We start from the raw sequence: 20,555 nt of genomic DNA, 5'->3' as shown, positions 1-20,555 counted from the left end.
GTCGTCCCCTTCTCCTGCCTTCAGTCTTTCCCAGCATCAGGGTCTTTTCCAATGAGTCTTGGAGCTTCAGCTATTTACAGCATATTCAAGGTTAATATAGTTGATAAGTGCTAGAACTGGGGCTTGATTACAGCAACTTCAGAGCCCTTAAGGGTCCGCAGGGAGAAGTCCTCTTTGAAAATAGTGCAAAGCAAGGAGTGTTTTTAAACCTAATAGGGAAGAGCCGACTCATTGGAAAAGACCCTGATGCTGGGAAGGAATGAAGGCAGGAGGAGAAGGGGACAACAGAGGATGAAATGGTTGGATGGCATCACTGACTCAATGCACATGAGTTTGAGCAAGCTCTGGGAGATGGCAGAGGACAGGGAAGCTTGGTGTGCTGCAGTCCATGGGGTCACAAAGAGGTAGACACTTCTGAGCGACTGAACAACAATAACAGGGCATAGAGGACTCAAAAGCAGTATATTCAGTGAAGCAGCAGCTAAAGCAGCAGCATCAAGGTCAGAGGTGAGCAAACTCAGACCAAGACAGAAATGCCGTGACCAAGAAATTAGTGCAATAGGATGTCAAGGGGCGAAAGCAGCTCTAAAAATGAAAAACACATGTTGGAATTCAAAGATGACTCTACAGCTGCTAATCTCAGATAGGAAACGAAATAATTATGCCATACACAGGACTTGGGTACATTTAAAAGTGGACCTGTTTTTCCGTGTTAAGTCTTTGCGTGAGGTCAATATGATCAATCCAGTTGCAATGCCCACCAGACAGTGCGGACAATGATAATGGAAGCTTGCTGAGAAGAACAAGTGAGATTAATATTATCAGCACTAATGTTATGCTTAAGAAAGGTATACTTCTTAAACCAAACGAGACATTGTGTTAATAATAAAAAAAAAAAACTAATAACTGTTAGCCAAGAAAAGGAGGAAAAACATCTAATAACACACTCCCCCACAATCCCATCTTCCCTAAGCAGTCCTAGCAACAGCGCTTCTGCACATGTCAGCTTAAGACAGAAACTCCCAGCCACCCACCCACTTGTCCCCTGCAAACGATTCCACACCCATTGCAATATCTTTGCGGCATCTTTTTGGAGCAGAAAATATTGAGACTAGCCTCCCAAAGTACATGTAGAAATCTCAGCCACAAATTAGGCTTTCAAATTACAGTACCAGTTTTTAAACTTCTAACCAGTTTAAGTCATTACAAACAAAAAGATTTCTATTAAATGTTAGGGAACCAATGATGGATTTCCATTAGCAATGAGGTACAAAAAGACATCTGCAGACAATATAAAAAATTAGAATTGAAAATGTCATTGGATCTCCTTATTTCCATGACTAGCTACTATCAACACAATTTTTCAAAAGCAAGTAACAGAATAAAGCATGCATTATATCTTTCCTGCTGCTGATCATTTTAACACCGTATATGCCCTTATGATAACAGAAACAACCATATGTTTAAGCACATTTAGAAAAAGATGGAAGGATACAAATTCCTATTCACAATTGCTCGTGGCAAAGAAAAGGCAACAGAACTGGGAGGGGCGGCAAATTATGCTTCAACTTTATCTAGCACGTTTCCTTTCTTTCATTTAAAAAAAAAAAAATCTGAAATAAATAGGCCAAAATGTTAACATCTGTTCATCTGGGGTGAAGGTCATGCGATGTTTACTCTGGTCTCCTTGTCATTCAAATGTTTCTGAAATTTTACCCCAATTATTCAAAAGGAAAAAAGGATCCAAGGCTCTCAACCTAATGAAAATACCTCCCAGAATATATCCAATCCATCTTGCTGCCTGAATGACCCCAGCTCCACTGGGTGAAGTTCACATCTTTGCAACGCAGCCAACTTCTATTCTGGACGTATTCCAGAAGAGCCTAATTAGCAGATCTGAACTGATATTCCCCTACGCAGCTAGTCGCTCAGTCGTGTTCGACTCTTTGTGACCCCATGGCCAGGCTCCTCTGTCCACAGGATTCTCCAGGCAAGAATACTGGAGTGGGCTGCCATTTCCTTCTCCAGGGGAACTTCCCGATCCAGGGATCGAACCCGGGTCTCCTGCACTGCAAGCAGTGTCTTTACCATCTGAGCCACAAGGGAAGCCCATTCCCCTATGGGGTGGGCCTTAATTATGGGCCAGTCCAACTAGGAAAGCATCCATGTCTCTCAGGGGAGCTGAGAGAAAGATTCCAGAAATACGAAGCTGCTACTTAAACTCGTCATCTCCCTCCCACCTCCATCCGCTCCCGGTTCCCTGTCTTGCCCCCCGCATCTCCCAGGGCCAGTCCTCCTAGGGAAGCCCATAGGCTCCTCTCTTCCAGGAGAAACCCAGTACCAGTCTCCTGGGCTCCTCCTCGGCTCACCAGGGAGACACACAACAGCTTCTAGAAGAAGCCAGTTACTCTCTTAACCATCCCTGAAAACAGATGGGCAGGAGGACGTAAGCAGAAGGGCAATGCCCCCTCCAAGGACACGTCTGTTCATCTATTCATGCCGCCCCCTCCGTTTCTTAAAGTGCCCCTCACACCAAACCCAAGGAGATCAAATCTTAACTCTAGCTAAATGGTCCCGTAGAATTATTATGACACAGGATGACCATGGGTGCCCAGGAAAGAAGAACATTCAACGGAGGTCAGGCCTTTTGAATGGGACAAAGGCCTGGGCACCTGGGGCTTCCCCACTGTACCCGGAGCACAGCAGGGGACCTGACACGGCTGAACCCAGGGCTTCCAGAGGGCAAGGAACACGTGAGCTCTTGCATCTTGTATCCTCCTTTTTTTAATCAACCAGGTATTCATTTTAGCAACTGCCAAGATTCTTTAAACTAAGAGGACAAAGGCACATAGAAGACAACACTACTGTGCATGCACCCAGCACTTCCACGCTTTAGGAAGAGTAAGAGGCAACCAAAGATGCTGCAGCTCACACCGCCAGGACAAAATACCTGTAACAGGGTTTTGGCACAAAAAAGATGGTGCAATTTCTAGCGCTCTGGACTCCAGTTTAATAACAGAGCAACGAAACTGCTTAGACTCCAGACCTCTAACATAAGGCTAGGGCCCAGCCAAGAGGGGGTATGAGGACCGAGGCTTGAGCATCTCCAATCCAGGAACCTCCATACAACAAAATCTCAACTGTCCAGGGTCAGAAGGTGGGCACGTGCCTGTGACTTGGCCCAGGATGTTGGCTCAGACTACATGGAAGGCGATGCATGTCCCAGAATACACCCAACTTGTGACCAGAGTAGAAGGTCGGTAAGAAAGAGTAATGGAAAATAACCACAAGTGGGCCTAGATAGGACAGGCTTCGAAAGTCACAGGGTTAGAATGGGAGGGCCAAAGCATGCATGGCCACTTCCAAAAAGGATGATCACATCTGCACCGCCACATGGTCAAGAAGGGATGGTACAAGGCAGGGACGTGCTGGCCAAGCTGCCTGGACAAGAGACAAGCAGACATGGTGCCCGAGGAGCAGCCGCCACGGAGCAGCCGCCACGAAGCAGCACCAAGGAAGACACAAGAGCATCTGCTCACTGACAAACGCAAAGACGAGAACATCAGCCTCCCGGCCCTCTGTGCTGTGCTGAGGCGCTCAGTCGTGTCTGACTCTTTGGTACCCCATGGACTGTAGCCCGCCAGGCTCCTCTGTCCATGGGATTCCCCAGGCAAGGATACTGGAGTGGGTTGCCATACCCTTCTCCAGGGGATCTTCCCGACTCAGGGATTGAACCCAGGTCTTCTGCACTGTAGCCAGATTCTTTACCACCTGAGCCAAGGCAGGAAGAAACTCCCAGAGGTGATGAACAGGCTCCTGGCACAGAGTGCAGTGATGGTTTCCAGACATATGTGAATCTCGAAACCAAATAAATCGCAGACATCAAGTATATTCAGCTTTTTGTATGTCAATCATACCTCAATCAGGAGGTTTGCAAAAATATTTTTTGTCTTCCAGTTTACATTCTTAACTGTTACGATATAAGGCCTTAAGATTTTCAGTGACCAGGGCAATAAACATCAATTAAACTAGGAAGCGAGTTGGAGAAACAGTGTCTAGGACCAGGAGACTGGAGACGGAGTCACCGTTCAGAATTCAGCCTGGGCGCCCCACAAGGTGGGAGGAAGACAGGTTTAGCTGAAAAACTCAGAGGACCTGCTGTTCATACACACTGCCTTAAAGGAAGCACGTGGACCATTCCTGCAGACCTCCTGGGAACACGACACAAGCCCTGACGTTCTCGCAGGTAGGTGCCCAGGAACCACGGGCCAGAGGAAGAGGTCCACCTGGTGCTGCCTCAGATCCACCCTTCAGGAGTCCGGTCCCTTCGGCTGATAAGACAGGGATCTGAGTGGGATGCACGGTGGACTCCCAGATGTTCTCTCCCGGCCCAACCACAGACAGCCTAAAGAGGTCACCGTTAGTTTTAGACGAAAGAGCAGTTGAAATTAATGCTAACTCTGAGACACTCAAACATCCAGGTGATGCCACAAAGTGACTGCACACCTGCCTCCACAAATGAGGCCCAGGTGGGCTCAGTGGACCGGAGTCCGCTGGCACTGCGGCAGCTCAGAGCCGCTCACACAGAAAGGACGGCCGGAAGTGAGATAACAGGCAGTGGCACGCGGTGGGGAGGACGCCTGAATTTGGGCCAAGGGCATCCATACGCACATCCATGGAGCCACTCCCACAACTGAGGCACAGGAGCAAGGAGAAAAGCCGGGGCAGGAACTGAGCCGAGCAGAAGCTACACTGTCTGAGAAGTAGGAGAACGAAGCTCCCCAACCTGGCGTGAAATCCCTTCCATCATTCCGCCCAAATCCGCATCCGACCCACCCCTGCCACAGCGCCCCCACCAAGTCAACCCCTCGCCAGGGTCCCTCTGCCCTCCTTCCCCATCCAACCCCACTACCGCAACAGGGTGAATTATCTAAACCCCACCTGTGATCAGGACATCACCGCAAAGTCTGACAAACTTGTTTCTCCAGCTGAGGTCTCTTGTGGAGGATGAAGGGTGGGCGTGAAAACGACACCTCTTTCTGGAATGTTGGGGCTTCCCTGCTGGCTCAGTAGGTAAAGAATCTGCCTGCAATGCTGGAGACCCGGGTTTGAACCCTGGATTGGGAAGATCTCCTGGAGAGGGAATGGCAACCCACTTCAGTATTCTTGCCTGGAGAATTCCATGGACAGAGGAGCCTGGCGGGTTATAGTCCATGGGGTCACAAAGAGTCGGACATGACTGAGTGACTAACACTTTCACACTTTTTCACTTTTCTGGAATGTCAATGTTACACAATGGCAAATGATGTTGAATCTGTCAAATCAAACAAAACTTCAGAACAACTTTATGCTCACGGTGGGCTACTCTTTGAAGAGCCTCAGCCTTCTCCTAGGCAAATTTCTGTTATTGAGGGGTGCACTGTGGTGAAAAATTTTAGTACACTGGCCAAAGTCAGTCAGACTTGTGTTTCTCCAGATTAAGATCAGAAGCCAAAGAAAAAAAGACTGAAGACGTATAAAAGAGAAAAAGTCCAATATGAATTTAAATCATATGGTAGTCTCTTAATTTCTGGACTCCAATGTTTTAGAAGAACAGGTGACCTGGCTTTGAGTCCAAGCTTTATCACTTCCTAGTTATATGACTCAGGGCAAAGTATTTAACTTTTCTGTGACTTGGTTTTTTTTTCCATTTGTAAAATAAAAATGACAATAACTCAACAGGCTGCTGTAAGAATTAAGCGTAAATATCTAAAAAGAGCTAGCTTAGCACAGTGCTTGGTTGAGACTGGCTATTATTTGTAAATTCCAAGTCCGCCCCAGTCTGTTAAAGTGTTCTGAGGCTTTTGCAAGTCCACAATTAGGCTCAGACAGGAAAATGTCTATTCTGATAAGCAGTCCTGCCATACCAGTCAGTCTGTCCCTGAGGGATATTTTAGGATCCATACACAAAAGAGTACATTTAATCACCCAGCTAGAGAGTCCTCTGGAGATCAGAAACATGGAGAACACCAGAAGCCAATCCAACATCATTCTTTGTCATTTACAAAGTTCAAGACACTGAACCAAAAACAAGTTAACAAACCTCAGTGCTTGAACTATGTACACTTTTCCAAGGACACCAACCTGAAACACACAGAAGAGGAAGGTCTGAAGAAGCCCACTGCTGACAGCTCTTACTAATCAGGTGCCACGAGGGGTTTCACAAACGTACACAAATATTGATATCATCTTTTGTCATCGAGGTACTAAGTATCGCTCAAGTGAGGAGATGGAATGTGGGGAGGGAGGGGTAGCTGAAAACCAGCCCGACCTGAAGCCGAAGGACCTGCTCCACTCACAGCTGGCACCAGCAGGAAGCAGGGTGAAAGCCTGCCGGGAGAGACTGGAAGCACCCTCCCTTTTTCTCTCACCCAAATTCCAGCAGATCGTCTACTCCATCCGACTTGCAGCCCAGATAATGTGTCACCTGCCACTTTCGGTTTCTCCTAAGAAACGCCTTACTTTCTATCACCTGTTTCTCAGTATTATAAATTTTTAAGAGGAGGAAATACTGTCATAAATAGAACCCACAGAGCCCAAGTACTGCAATTGGAGAGTAGCCCCGACTTGCCACATCTACAGAAAAGCCCGAGCAGCAACAAGGATCTGGTGCAGCCAAAAATAATAATAAATGATTTTTAAAGGTCAGCTTTTCACCTATTTTACTGCACTGTCAACCCTTTCAAGGCAGGATGCCTTTTACACTTTCAAATCTGGTCTCAGAACACGGTGTAAGATACCCGAACGGATAGTCATACATAATAAATACATCACTGTGGAGGCAAGAGAAGTCTTGGTTTAACTAAAAACAAAAGTCCCTAACAGCACCAAGAAGTGTCTACCATTATTTTTTTTACTTCAAATAAGTTAAGCTACTTTAAGAATACAACAAAAGGACTTTTCTATTCATAGTTTCCTTTGGATTTACTTCTGCAAACCAACACAATTTAGGTTGCTGTTTCAAACAAAAATGATGAACCCATTTCTTCATCCTGAACCTGCTTGTCTTATAATCTTATGATGTTGAAAACTAATTTTTTAAACCAAATATTTAACCTGCCTTCTATACTAACTATATCTCAAATCATACAATTCCTCTTTATAAAGATATCCTAATAAATTAGAAGGGGAGACAGAATTTAAACATCACCATTTTGCAAACCCCTAATAAAATAAAGGGGTTTCCCAGGAAGAGCAATGATAAAGAAGGTAGGGGACGCAAGAGACACGGGTTCAATCCCTGGGTCAAGAAGATCCGCTGAGAAGGAAATGGCAATCCGCTCCAGTACTCTTGCCTGGAAAATTCCATGGAGAGAGGAGCCTGGCGGGCTACAGTCCGTGGGATCACAAAGAGCTGGACACAACTGAGTGACTGAGAAATAAAATAATGGACCTAGAGAATGATTATTAATGACTATGAATATTACAAAGAGACAACCAACATTGTCTGAATCCAGCTACAAGTACACCACATCACTGTGAAGCAATATTGTCCCAAAAAATAGACACTGAATCAAATCAAGATCAGGTTACCATTTACAGGAAATAAAAGAACAGAAGAACAGGTTAAACCACACATTAAATTGAAAGCATCAACACAGGTTACTACCTGTTATAACTCTTCTTAATTATGATGATGTCACCAAGCAAATATTTTTTGATACACAGACACAGGACATTTCTTGCAGGTTTCTTTGTGATGATCTCCATCTTAAGAGAGGAAAATCAGCCAAGTAATAGCATGCTTACAGATGTGCTTATGCTGTCAAGAGAGAAAAATGGGCCCCTTCGTACAGGTCTGGAATTGCCAATCTCAGAAATATTTGCTTTCCTAGTGTTACTAAGCTTTCTTTCACTGGGAAAAAATACAGCCCTGCTGAGCCAAGATGTAGCAAGTCCCTGCTTCTAAGAAGATCACTTTGGGAGGAAGAAAAGAGGCTGGATCTGGTTCAGCACCCCAAGGAGACAGAGCAGAATGAGGGGCTGACGCTCAGCTATGCTGGAGGTCTCAGGAGCCAGCTCTTTGCTCTCAGGATCCGGAACTCTGGGGCTCCTCAAGAACCTTTCAGGACATCCATGACATTAAAAATATGTGACAACGTTAAGAGGCTGTGCCTTTAAATACAATAAATAAAATTTCCTGTTTGAAACTGCAAGCCAGTAAATACTAACAGATACAACCCATGCAAACAAAAACATCCTTAATTTTTAAGAGTGTGAAGTATACTGTGACCAAAGGTCTGAAAACTGCAGCTGTGAGAACTGAGGTCAAGGCCATGCATCTTCAAAGGAGCTATCAGAGGTGACTTTGATTTCTCCTTCAAAGGAAGCACCAAAAGTTGGCAGCCCAGCAGGAGCAAGTGGACAGAGCACTTTAACTCCACAAGGTTACAAGTCAAGACAGTGAAAATGAGCCGGGGACTGGCATCCAGGGTCCCGGTAATGTTCTGTGTCTTCAACCAACTGCTGGTTACACAGTGTGTTTGCTTTGTGAAAATTCAGTGACCTGCACACTTAGGACAGTTGCATTACATCTTTCTAGGTACCTGGTGTATGCATTTCTCTAGGTATATCTTATACTTGAATAAATTTTTCAAAATTCACAGTTTAAGATGCAGAACAACTTCCAGTTTGTTATAAGGGGAGTCATTACATACAACTTACTTTGGAAGAGCCTGATGAAAATAATCAAATATTTAACTTAAAAATTTTAATTTAAAAGCCTCAATACAGACAACCGTAACTTTTCTAGGTTAAGAAGAGCTATATACCATCTAGGTTGGCTTCCTCGCCAAGATCAGGAAGAGAAGTCTGTGCTTACCTCTCGCGTTTTTTAAACCGCAACAATGAAGTCACAATTTCTTAATGAAATCAAATACAACTGTAAAAAATGAAATCTCCTGACTAAAGGCAAAGTTCAGTTCAGTCGCTCAGTCGTGTCCCACTCTTTGCGACCCCATGAATCACAGCACACCAGGCCTCCCTGTCCATCACAAACTCCCAGAGTTCACTCAGACTCACATCCATCGAGTCAGTGATGCCATCCGGCCATCTCATCCTCGGTCGTCCCCTTCTCTTCCTGCCCCCAATCCCTCCCAGAGTCTTTTCCAATGAGTCAACTCTTCGCATGAGGTGGCCAAAGTACTGGAGCTTCAGCTTTACCATCATTCCTTCCAAAGAAACCCCAGGGCTGATCTCCTTTAGAATGGACTGGTAGGATCTGCTTGCAGTCCAAGGGACTCTCAACAGTCTTCTCCAACACCACAGTTCAAAAGCATCAATTCTTCGGCGCTCAGCCTTCTTCACAGTCCAACTCTCACATCCATACGTGACCACAGGAAAAACCATAGCCTTGACTAGATGGACCTTAGTCGGCAAAGTAATGTCTCTGCTTTTGAATATACTATCTAGGTTGGTCAAAACTAAGGCCGAATTCCCTCTAGGGTGTTAAAGCGATCAAGTGGTCTCTATCTCTGCTAATCTTCACTCATCACCACAAGTCTAGACAAATGTAGTGAAGAGACCAAACATGGAGCAAGGTGGTGAGACGTGGAAGGAAAAGACACACAGCCATTATGTAAAGATGAAATAATCACCTTCATAGAACACCCAAAAGAAAAAGTAGCCATTAAAATACAACAGACTCAGCACAATTGCTACACCCACAGAAAAGGTTAAATATAGACAGGTTAGCTAACTGACTTATATCAGTATATACAGACACATCTGTATCAATAGGATTCCCTCCACAAGGGAGAAAAAATCGGGAGAATAGGAGTCAAAAGTGTCATTCACACATAAACGAAAACTGATATACCTAGGAATTAATCCAACAAAGAAGACATAGAACATGGAGAAATGAAAACTGTATTGAAAAACCATAGCTATCTTTTTCTTTTTTCTTTCTAGTTAGAGTACAGCTGCTTTACAATGTTGTGTTGGTTTCTGCCGTGCCACGTGAATCAGCCCTAAGTACACCTGTGTACCCTCCTTGCTGAGCCTCCTTCCACCCCTTCCCACCCCTCTGGGCTGTCACAGAGCACCAGGCTGAGCTCCTTGTTTTACACACCAGTTTCCCACCAGCCATCTAATGTGCACATATGTCAATGCTACTCTCTATCTGTGTGTCTCTATCATTGCACTGCAAATAGGTATCTTCGATACATGGTTTTAACCATGGCTCTAGGTCAGTATCACCAGAGGCCCTTTTTAAAAATTCAACTGCAGGAGCTCCACTCCCTAGAAGATTCAGTTAATCTGGGATAAACAGGCATGTCTTTTTTTTTTTTAACTATCCAGTTAATTCTAACATAAAGCCAGAGTTGAAAACCACCAGCTTAAATAATTTTGAAGACGCACAGATGGGACTCACTTCCACACAGCAACATATGTAAATAAGTTGTAATCAGTTCAGTTCAGTCGCTCAGTCGTGTCCCACTCTTTGCGACCTCATGAATGGCAGTATGCCAGGCTTCCCTGTCCATCACCATCTCCCGGAGTTCACTCAGACTCACGCCCGTCGAGTCGGTGATGCCATCCAGCCATCTCATCCTCTGTCGTCCCCTTCTCTGGAGTTTCAGCTTTAGCATCATTCCTTCCAAAGAAATCCCAGGGCTGATCTCCTTGCAGTCCAAGGGACTCTCAAGAGTCTTCTCCAACACCACAGTTCAAAAGCATAAGTTGTAATAGCGAAAATAAAAACAAAAACCAGTGTGGAACTGGAACAAACTAGAAAGCCACCTTTGTTAACTAAGAATGGAGAAATATTTCCTAAACAAGACCCGGAAGGTGGAATAAATGGGCGGATCAAATTGTAACAAAAATTAACATTCTGTTCAATAAAAAAATGACATGCAAAAAAAAAACCTAAGAAAATATTTGCACTGTTTAAAATCTAATGAGATTAACATCAAGAATATACAAAAGGAAAAAGAAAAAAACCTTCTGTAAATTAAGGCTGAAACATGTGAAGATAAAGAAACCCAACGCAAAGAACATGTCAATGCCAATTCGCAAAAGGCAAAACCCACACACCTAAGACGCATCTGACAGGATACTTAACTGTGCTAGTAAACAGAGAATTGCCAATAAGAACAGTAACATATGTGCTCAAGATTGTTCCATCTGTGGCATCAGATTGGAAAAAATTATAAGGTCAGAAATGATCAAATGTTAGCAAGAATGCGGGGAGTAGGAGCAAGCCACAGCCAGCCCAGGTAATAACGTGGCAGAACTCAATGAGATTACATTTATGCCCAGGAGAGAGTGCTGATGTGGGGAGGGGGAAAACACAATAAAATAACATGAGTGGCTCTGCCTGGACCAGTGTTGATAGTAGGCCAGTAACTCCAGTCTGCACCCTCAACTGGGGAGGGTCCCAGTCCCGACCACCTCATACACCCCATCACAGTATGTAGCAAGTCCCCACACACTAGACACTGCGCCCCATGTTGGGGACACAGCTGAAGACCAGATCCCTACCCTCAGAGCTGACATCCAATGAAGGAAACGTAAAGAGGAAACAGATAAAATTACAGTAAGCATGTGACAACTGCTATAACGGAAATAAACAGTTGACTGTGCCAGGAAGTGATGGCATGCGGGGCTGGGGAAGGGGGAATGTCCGCCAGAGAGAGGTGGGCTCTTGGTGATGGGGGGGGGGGGGCAGTGGTGAGGGAGGGAGCCAGGTGTCCAGCAGCTGGGGTGGGACCTCCATGAATGCCTCCAGGGCATCAAGGGCAGTCACCCCTCCCCAGGGGAGCCTGCAGGTATTCAAAAGATGACTTCCTTCCTGCAATGAATGCCCAAAAGCCACCTCTAAGACTCCCGCTCTATAAAGTGTGGACTACGATGATTATAGCTAAACTCCAGTATATTCCGACCAAAGAGTTCAATCTTTTAAGGCAGGGGAAAGAAACATACTACCAATGTAAATATTCTACGTCCCTAAAAAAGGTTTCTTGAAACTTACTAGGATCCACAAACAGCTCCTTCATTCATTAAACAGAAGTCAAGCACTCATATATCTCTCCCACAGCACACTGCAGGGAAATGAGGATAAATGTAAATGCTTCTGTCCTTAAGGAACATACTTCAACTTAAAAGATTCAGGATCCTATGTATTTCATTCACTAATCGATTTGTATGACAAAAAGCCAGCATTTACAGCATGCTTATAATCCTCCAGGCACTGTTGTATATGAGTTTTTACATACATTCAAGGTCATGTGATACTCCCAACATCATACTACTACATTATTTCCATTTTAGAAATGAAAACCAGAGGTAAGAAATTTGCCTGTTGTCAAAGAAAGTACTAAGTAGCAGAGCAGGGATTCAAAGCCAGATCTTTCAAACGTCAAAGTCTGGGTTCTTCACCACTACATTTACATTCCCCCTGGAATCATGTCAGTGGATTTCGAAGTGCGGTCCTGGACCAGAAGCATCGCCAGCCATCACCCTGGAGCTTATTAGCAATATGTATTCGCAGGGCCTATTCCCAAACCTGAGAACTTAGAAAATATGAGAATGAAGCAGCTGCTGAAATTTTAACAATCCCTCCCCGCAGTGATTCTGAGACATGGTAAAGTTTGAGAACCTCAGCTTAAAGTTTTTATACTCAACTTTGTATATGTTAAAAATGAAATGATATCATTTTGAAAATTCCAAAATAAGAAATTTTGATCCTATTTAAAAATACTCTAAACAGATCAAAATTATATTAATTCCTCTCCTCACTGCCCACAGCCCAACATCTCCCCCTAAACACTGTACCCTGATGAAATCGTCTAAAAAACAGTCAACTCTGATGGGCCTTACTGGGAACTAAATTCAAAACATGGAAAGAGCACAGAGGTCTAAAAAGAATCTTCTCAAGTCAAATCACATATTAGGAAGAGAAGAAAAAATGGTTTCTATATCAGCTGTAGAAACTTCCTAAGTCTTGGTCCATGGCTCCATAAACGATTTTATCTTTGGCTCAACTCCAAATTTTTACAACATCATTTCCACAAACTTCCAAGTGCCAGAAAAAGAAGTTATAACTCTCAGAAGTATTCGATTCTCAAGATTCAAACTGCTTTAAGTACACATACAGAGACATTGTCTTGCAAAGAGCAAGTTTTTAATCCTGAGTAAAGCTGATCAGACTTCTGCCATATGTACACATACACGTGTACTTGCTGAGTTGTATTTGACTCTTTGTGACCCCATGGACTGCAACCCACCAAACTCTTCTCTCTATGGAATTTTCCAGGCAATAATACTGGAGCCAGTTGCCATTTCCTCCTCCAGGGGTTCTTCCTGACCCAAGGATCAAACCTGCATCTCCTGTGTCTCCTTCATCCAGCTTCCACCTGGGAAGCCCCTTTTCTGGTATACACACACAAACTACAGCAAAAGCGCTATGCTTCTGCTGATAAGTCACTTCAGTAGTGTCTGACTCTGTGAGACCCCATAGACAGCCCGCTGTCCCTGGGATTCTCCAGGCAAGAACACTGGAGTGGGTTGCCATTTCCTTCTCCAATGCATGAAAGTGAAAAGTGAAAGTGAAGTCACTCAGTCGTTTCTGACTCTTTGAGACCCTATGGACTGCAGCCTACCAGGCTCCTCCATCCATGGGATTTTCCAGGCAAGAGTACTGGAGTGGGGTGCCATTGCCTTCTCCATATTCAAGGCTACTTATTTCTAATAAAGCCTGTTTCTAGAGGGAGTAAAAGAACATTATCAAAAGTAAGTATATTGAAGGAGGGAGAAGGGGATGACAGAGGATGAGATGGTTGGATAGCATCACTGACTCAATGGACACAAGTCTGAGTAAACTCTGGGAACTGGTAATGGACTGGGAGGCCTGGCGTGCTGCAGTCCATGGGGTCACAAAGAGTCGGACACAACTGAGTGACTGAACTGAACCATAATTTTAGAACCTAACATATGCCAAATAACTCTTTTAAGCTGTTCACTTGCATACAAAAGTCATTCATTTTACCAACTTCAGGATTCTGCTTATTTTACATAAATTTGTGGCCCAAGCCTGGCCCTGGGACCGCTATAAACACGACTGAGAATACTCAGACTTGCTTCTGTGGGCTCAGGTACAGAGAACTCCAGGAAGCCCACGCTCGGGCAGCTTTCTCATCTCCCCGGTTGCTTACAACCACCCACCCTTCGTGCCCCAGCCCACACTCTCCCAAGAGCTGGCAGCTCTGCCAGGAGCTTCCCTCCTAGAAGGAGCGTCACCAAATTATTTCCCCTTCCCAAAGCTCCATCAAATCCCCTGAGGACCAGAACTACTTCCAAGAAATTATACCAAATTACCAAAGCTCTCCTGCCCACGTAAAGTCAGTGGAACTGAATTATACAGACACATAGCACCCGCCAAACACCTTCCCACCTGAGTGCTCATCTTGCCTTTTAAAAGTCCAGTGTTTTCTGCAGCACCTCACAAAATGCAATCACCCTAACTAGTCCTTCTTCTCCACTGTCATTTCTATACCTGGTGTGGCATTATCAAAGCAGCAGCTATGTTTTCTCATCTCCCTCCTGTAACAATTAGTGAGCAGCAATTAACCAGTAACTAGCAAGCCAACAGTTCCTGCCTTCCAGGAGAGAAAGCTCCTCTCTTTCCTACTTGAAGCTGATAATCATGCTTTTCTAAAAGAATAGAAAGATTTATTAAGTGAGCATTCAAGGAAAAAGCAAAAAAAAACAATTTTACACACCTGGAAAAAAACTGTTTACGTGTTTGTTCATAGGCATAAAACCACACTCAAATAGCTCATCATAGTTCACATAAGATTCAAACAAAACACAAACCATTAAAAACAAACAGGTTCAAGTGTACAGAAATAAAGACCAATAAATTGACACTGTTCCAGGTACCTGTCTACAGCAAGAACCAGTTTTCTCACAGGTTATTTCTAAAATTACTAACAGCTTCCTTTACTTTAAATTCAGCTGCCATGTCCTTCCAATTAATCTCATTTAATAAAGCTGACTTAAATCACTCATTGCAATTCTGTCGGAACTTCAGTGATGACAGCTGTTGTACGTTTGTATCTTTGTCAGTGAAATGCTTATTTTAAAAAAAAACCTGAAATCTGCATTAAATAGCACCCGGTGCACCATCTAGTGGAAGTACCGTAATGTTGTAATTAAATCTTTTTTGAAGGGTAGAACCCCTTCACATTACAGGAGGGCTATGATCCCTAGGTAAGAATACAGGTAAATACCCTACAAGGCTTCCCTGGTGGCTCGGCGGTAAAGAATCCGCCTGCAATGCAGGACAGTAGGGTTCAGTCCCTGGGTTGGAAAGATTCCCTGGAGAAGGAAATGGTAACCAAACCCAGTGTTCTTGAATGGAAAATCCCACGGACAGAGGAACCTGGCAGGCTACAGTTCATGAGATCACAAAGAGTCGGACATAACTTAGCGACTAAACCACCACCACTCTGCAAACAGAATAAATCTTTTTCCAACTTCCCACATCACAATGAAAGAGATGCTCATCAAAAGAAAGCTCACTTTCTGTACAAATCAGCAGATAAAGGTTTCTTTATGAAGTGTTCTGCTTGGGTGCTAGAAATTTTAATTTGACCAAAAGAGTAAAAATTAAGTAACAACATTGAGTGCAAAAAAGAACAAATGAGTAAACAGAATCAGAACTGGACTAACAAGGCCTGTGTGAAGGATGCTTTACTTGACAAATAAGTTATTTCAAAATGTACATGTTCCACCCAGCAGAGCACCTGCCATGAATACAAGGGGTTACTTCATGATCAAATAGTTCCATTCAGTAATAAATAATGCATTTCCATGTTCCTGATGACTAATAAATTTAACATAACCTAACAACTCCCTAGGATTCCCCACGCCTTGGCATTATTCAAGGAGTCCCTCCCATCCATCCAACTAAACCTACTTGCGATTAATCCTCAAATTCCCTTGTGTTATTCTGATCAAAGGATGGAGGATTTTACATGTTTGACACTTCTAAATTTATAGCAAAAACTTCCTGCAAAAAAAAAATCATAACCAAAATGTATTACCCTTCATTCTTATTTCCCTTATGAATATTAACTAATTCAACTGAATTCAGAAAACACTACTCAAGCCCAATGCTAAGCCAGAGATGCAAACAAAGAAAACATTTTCTAATGTGGAAAACCTCCCAAAACTTAAAATAGAGATTTTTCACTAGGTTAAAATAGACGTGGCACCTCTAGGTTTTCTTGCCTGTGTGAAAAATGACCTTTGTGGTGAAATTCAAACTATCTTAGCAACCTAGAAGAAAAAAAAGTCTAAAGAATATTTCACTTGGAAATAACCATCTCCACCTCTGACTGGTGTTCATGTGAATCAAACCTGCACGCAGAAGCTTGATTGACAGCAAGAATCTTCCTGGATCCTGCATTAAACCCCTTAACAGGTGTATAAGAGCACAAGTCAAGTGATCTGGGGCAGAATTCCCTTCATCTTTAGGGCCTTGAGTTTATGTACCTGCATCTGGAGAGTTAAGCGGATGCTAATATTGATGGAGTGCGGTGAGCTGCTCAATTAAAAGACCTCAATGCAGTGCACCTGGAAGGGAGGACCGTTGCGAGAGTCCTCCCTGTGCCATTTCTACTCAAACTAGTGACCTTCATTTCACTGGTGAACAAATGGAAAGTGAGAAAAGGCTTAAGCACGTCAGAGAAAAGGTAACATCGATCAAGGTGCTTCATTAGAGGTGAATCACATCATTGCAGTCAACTGCTCATTTGTCTGCAGAGTACTACTGCCTGGGTAGCAGGTGCAGCCCCCTAAAACCTAAAGCCCAGAGACTATGTTTAGAAAGGCTTTTTTATTATTATAATTATTCGAATGCTAACGTTTAAAGAAATAAGAATCGCAATTCAACACCCACCCACGGAGAGAGGCAAAAAAAAAAAAAAAATCCCACCCCCACCATCTTCCACACCAGCTCAGCATCCTTGCCTCACCCCAACCGCCCGGCCCCCACTGCAGCCCAGACAAAGGTGAGTCACACTGCTGGGTCTGCTTGTCACGGAAGAAAAAGCCCCAAGTAAGTTCACGTTAGAGGCTACTTTGAATTTCAAAATAATAAATAAGAAGTAAATCGTGTGCCTGGGTAAGCGCAGTGCAAAGCGCCGTTTCCAGGAATGTGTAACTCACACCATCTAAGTGCAGATACCTTTCTCGCTTAAAAAAATAAAAAGCCGCGGGGCTGCTCACCGCTTATCAGCAGGTCCTTCTCCCCGGAGCCCGGCTGACTCAACTCCGTGTTTCCCTCCACCTGCACATCCCCCGCCCCGCCGGCCCGGCCGCCGCCCCGAGTCCCGCCGCGTCCCGGACTCCGGGGGTCCCGCCCCCACCGCCTGCCAGGTGCAGCGGCCGCGGATCCCGGCGGAGGCGCCCGAGGCGGGCGGGAGTCTCTGGGAGACGCGGCCCGATCGGCCCGTGGCTGCGGCGGGAGAGCAGGGAGCTGGCCCGCCGCCCGACCCGCGCTCGGGCTCGGGCTCGGACACGCGCTGCAGCCCTGGCGCCCCTTACCTGCTCCGAGCGGCCGTGGCCGCGGGAGGAGCGCTCTCTCAGGCGTCGGCAGCCCGGGACCGAAGTACGGAGGCTGCGGCCGTGGCCACCACTAAGGACAATCAGCAGCCTGCGGGTTTCGGCACCGCGACGGCAGGCGCAGGACTCGGGAGCCGGGAACCCGGCCCCCCACCCCGGCTCCAGCCGCGAGTCACCGCCTGGGTCCCCGCCCGCAGAGGGGCGGAGCCACGGCCGGAGGGGCGGGGTGTGAAAGCTCCGCCCACGGGGCGAGAGCACGGCGGGTGCCGTATAAGAGGCGCCTGGTGATTGGTTGCGATAGAAGTGGGTGTCTCCATTTGGAGACAGGCTCACCAGGAACGCTTCTCTCATTGGTCAGTACGGGAAAACAAAGCTGAGTCCTGATTGGTGGCAGCCCTGTAACTTCTCTCCCTCTATGCCAATCATGGAAGCTCCGCCTCCTCCCGCTCCACTCGGCTCCCAGGTGGCTGCGGAACTCGCGGTCTTCTGCAAGAGGTACCTCCTTGAAAGGAACTCGGGGTACCCAGGTTCCTTTGCTGAAAGCGAGCTTCCTTGTTCCACCGAGAGTCTTTGGTTTCCATATGAACTTGGTGAATAACAGCTAATCTTCAGCATCGCCTGGATTTAGAGCGATCTCTTGGGTATTTGTTTCTAATGCTGCATAAGATTTAGGAGGAAATTGACATGCAAAGAAAAGGCGTACAGTGTTTTCACCCTTGGCAAGATTATGCTGGAGTGTACCTTTCCCTGTTCCGTATTAACGTGTAATTACTTTTATAATTAGAAAAAAATTAATAGAAAATGAATAAGGTGCAGAGAATGGTAAAGGCAAACTTTGACGGTATCCGGGGGCTAATACTTCCACAAGAGAAGAAAATAAACGCAACACCTGATGGCCATCAAAAATGTATAATACGATCTGGTATCGGCCCCCTTCAGTTGTCTTATAGAATTTGACAAATACCCTTTCCGTATAACTACTATTTACCCAACACACAGTGTACAATGAATTACACTGTAAACAGATTTATAGCAAGAACTGAGAATCCAAAGTACAAAATAAAGCTTTAATCAAAAAAAAGTAGGCTACCGAAAGAAATTTAGAAGATAAATTGGAAAAGTCAGGTAATGGAGGGAACTTAAGAAAGAGAGGAATGACAACCCTCAGGGATGAGAGAACTTTGAAGACTGAAGGCAGAGGGGGGTGGAGGGAGTGGAGATGAAGACCAGTGACCTGAAATTAGAGTCATCTGAGCTCTCAGACTGCATCAGCCCCTGCAGAAAGGCAATGAAGCGGCTCTCACCCGGAGACCACGCTTGCTTAACACTCTAGCCGCTTTCCTCTTCTGTTTGTTCTCTCTGTCATTCCCACGAGGTTCTGAAATAGGCTATTTGAAGTGAAGCACTTCATCCAAAGGGCTTCCCAGGTGGCTCAGTGGTAAAGAATCTGCCTGCCGATGCAGGAGACACAAGATGGATGGGTAATGGCAAGCCACTCCATTATTCTTGCCTGGAAAATCCCATGGACAGGGGAGCATGGCTGGCTACAGTCCATAGGGTCGTAAAGAGTGGGATACCACTGAGCACACACCCACACTTCATCCAACAACTCCGCAAATTTTATAGTATTAAGAAGAAATGGAGTTCGACAAAAGTCGAACAAAAGGAAAGAATGTTAGGATAAACATGAACTGAAAGAGATATTAGGATAGGAGTCCTAATACAAAGAATGAGACCAACCTTTTTTCCTGTCATTTCCAGAGAATAAAGCTCTTTGGAGGACACAGTAACCTCATTACCTAAAAGATGTTTCTTTACAAAACTCTTGTAATAAAAGGAATTCTAAATGATAGTCTGAAAATGTGTCCCAGAGTATTCTGAGAAGCTAACTTACTGTTGAGACCTAGTTATGTTTAAAAGAAGAAAGAGGGTGGGCAGAGAAGGGATTAAATTGCTTGGTATGAACACACTGGGGGGAAAACTTTCCAAAAAGTATATTCCACAATAAAACCTAAGATTCTGTCACTAAAATTCTTTCTTTGGGATTAAATAATTAATATCAGTTCAGTTCAGTCGCTCAGTCGTGTCCGACTCTTTGCGACCCCATGAATCGCAGCACGCCAGGCCTCCCTGTCCATCACCAACTCCCAGAGTTCACTCAAACTCACGTCCATCGAGTCCGTGATGCCATCCAGCCATCTCATCCTCTGTCATCCCCTTCTCCTCCTGCCCCCAATCCCTCCCAGCATCAGAGTCTTTTCCAATGAGTCAACTCTTCGCATGAGGTGGCCAAAGTACTGGAGCTTCAGCTTTAGCATCATTCCTTCCAAAGAAATCCCAGGGTTGATCTCCTTCTGAATGGACTGGTTGGATCTCCTTGCAGTCCAAGGGACTCTCAAGAGTCTTCTCCAACAATGTGATTCAAAAGCATCAATTCTTCAGCGCTCAGCTTTCTTCACAGTCCAACTCTCACATCCATACATGACCACTGGAAAAACCATAGCCTTGACTAGGTGGACCTTTGTTGGCAAAGTAATGTCTCTGCTTTTGAATATGCTATCTAGGTTGGTCATAATTTTTGATTATTCTTTTATTCACTAACTCACCAAACAGGTAATCAATATGAATTACCAAGTATTAGTTCCTGCCATGGACTGGCACTCTGCTAAGTATAGTCTTGAACAAGACAATATGGAAGCTATTCATCAGCCAGGGAAGGCAGATAACGAACCACTGAACAGATGAAGTTACAGAGAGGGATCAGAGCAAAGAAGAAAACAGAGACTTGAGAGATGAAGGAGTGACTTTAATTTGGGAAAGGAGAGAGAAATACTCTAAGGCGAAATGCTCTACAAGAAATGATAACATTTGTGTTGCCACCTAAATAAGAAACCCCATCTCTGCAAAGTTCTAAGACTATGGCCTTCCTGGTGGGGGAAACAGCAGGG

At 44.8% G+C, this 20,555-nt stretch overlaps 1 protein-coding gene across 1 annotated transcript in view; it reads right to left on the bottom strand.

Moving 5' to 3' along the window:
* MPP7 (membrane palmitoylated protein 7) overlaps nt 1-17,823 on the bottom strand; it is a 233,881-nt gene extending 216,058 nt beyond the window's left edge. Inside the window, exon 1 of the mRNA XM_018057215.1 lies at nt 17,590-17,823. The gene's annotated coding sequence lies outside the window, so the exon portion shown is untranslated. The remainder of the gene's footprint in view (nt 1-17,589) is intronic.

This window comes from Capra hircus, chromosome 13 (genome assembly GCF_001704415.2).
Source record: "Capra hircus breed San Clemente chromosome 13, ASM170441v1, whole genome shotgun sequence".
NCBI classification, from domain to species: Eukaryota; Metazoa; Chordata; class Mammalia; order Artiodactyla; family Bovidae; genus Capra; species Capra hircus.
The sequence above is the reverse complement of the archived record's forward strand: the minus strand, read 5'-3'. Positions and strand labels throughout refer to the sequence as shown.